This window comes from Parus major, chromosome 8 (assembly GCF_001522545.3).
Source record: "Parus major isolate Abel chromosome 8, Parus_major1.1, whole genome shotgun sequence".
Taxonomy (NCBI): domain Eukaryota; kingdom Metazoa; phylum Chordata; class Aves; order Passeriformes; family Paridae; genus Parus; species Parus major.
Window position 1 is genome coordinate 30533014 of NC_031777.1, and position 1833 is coordinate 30534846.

Here is a 1833-nt window from a genome sequence, read left to right on the forward strand (position 1 = left end):
CTTGGCTGTCTCAGTGTAAACATCCCCGGAGGTGGAGCTGGGCAGCCGGGGCTGGTTCTGCTCGGAGCCACCGAGCCCTGCTGGATTTTCCTCAGCCACAGGAGGCCGAGCCCTGCCCTTGGGACAGCCACAGCAGATCTGATGTTTCAAAGATCCACAGAATCACGGAGTTATTTAGGCTGGAAAAGACCTCCAGGATCCCTGAGCCCAAGCTTTGGCCGATCCTTTGGGTTTGAATGTTTAAAGTCGTGGCATAAAGGCTGCAGATCCCTCTCAGTCCCGGGGCACAGAGCAGAGCCCCAGTGCTCTGGAGGGGGGCTGGGATCCAGGTTTGGAGCGTTCCCATCCCGGGTGATGCCCTGGGGTGTTGGGGCTCTGTGCCAGGGCATTTCCAGCCCCAAGCCCTGCAGGTGCAGCCCTGGCTCAGTGAAGCCTCTCTGGGCACTGCACGGGCTCAGCCCTGGCCCTGTGCAGCTCCCTTGGTGTGGGCTGGGCACAGCTGGGCACTGCCAGGCTCTGACCTCCCCCCGAGGCCAGGACGGGACAAAGCCGTGCCCAAATGTGGGCAGAGGGTTTTTCCAGGCCTGCTTTTGTCTCTGTTCACGTTCAGAGCCAGGGAACTACAAACAATCAGGCAAAAAGTTCCCGACTCCAACCTGACACATAAACCACGAGCTGCTGGGGATGACATCCTCCCCTGAAAAGCCACTCCAAGTGGGGATGAACACGTCCCTTCATCTGCCAGCCCAGAGCTGTTATAAATGCTGGATTTATTTGTCCCGATGGATGCAGGGAAGAACTGCAGCTCCCAGGAGCAAACAGCCTGTGTGGGGAGGGGGGGCAAGGTCTGTCCAACCACTGTGTTTACAGAAAGTCAAAATAACTGGGGCTTCTAGCCCTGGCCACGATGGCTTCTTCAAACAAAGCAGCCCCAAACATAAATACATTGTCTTTCACAAAATGCATTTGGGCATATTTGACATATTTCATATTCAGAGCAGCTCTTTCATGTTGTGCCCTGGAGCGCAGGGGGGGCTCAGCTCCTGCACCCCCGTCACTGCTGGGGCTGCTCTGTCTTCCTGACAAGCCTGGATTAATTCTCCTTTTGACTTCATCCCTGAAAAATCCCAACTGCTCCGAGGGAAGGCAGAGCTGGAGGGAGCCGGGGACTGCCCGGGGCTGGGCCCAGCCCGGAGGGGTGCTCGGGCATTCCTGCTGCTCCCTGTTCCCATCAGGAATGCTGGGGAGAGGCAGGAGCACAACAGGCAGAGCTCCTGGAGCCTCCCCAGGGCTGGGCTCGTTCCCCTCAGCGTGTTGGGACAGGCCCAGGTCCCTTCCCCAAGCCCCAGCTGGATGGGAACTCCTCCTGTGCCTCTGTCCTGGCGTGACTTTACCTTTCGGGCCATCAAGAGGCAAAGAGAAAACTTCTGTTTCCAGAGATGCTCACAGAGACAAATGAAGAGAACTTTTTCTTTGAATAACCCATCCTTAAAAATGACACCCCTAGACTCATTGACCCATACACACCTCAGAGAGATGTGAAATGGGAGGAGTGAACTGATGGCAGATTTCTGGGCAGCTGGCATCAGAGAAATAGAAAGCTATAACAGAAATAGTTTTCTTGTGAGAAACTCCATAGATTAGCAGAAGAATATTTCTGTTTCTCTACAAAGACTGATGGAAAGACCATAGCAAGAATTGGGACTGTTGTAAACACCAAAGTGTTTTTGTCTCTATGTTGTCATGTGAACAAGGGAATGGTTGGGTAGTGGGGGATAAAAGGGTTTTCTGGAGGTTTTATTCTGGTTTTCTTATTCTTGTAGTTTTGTTAAT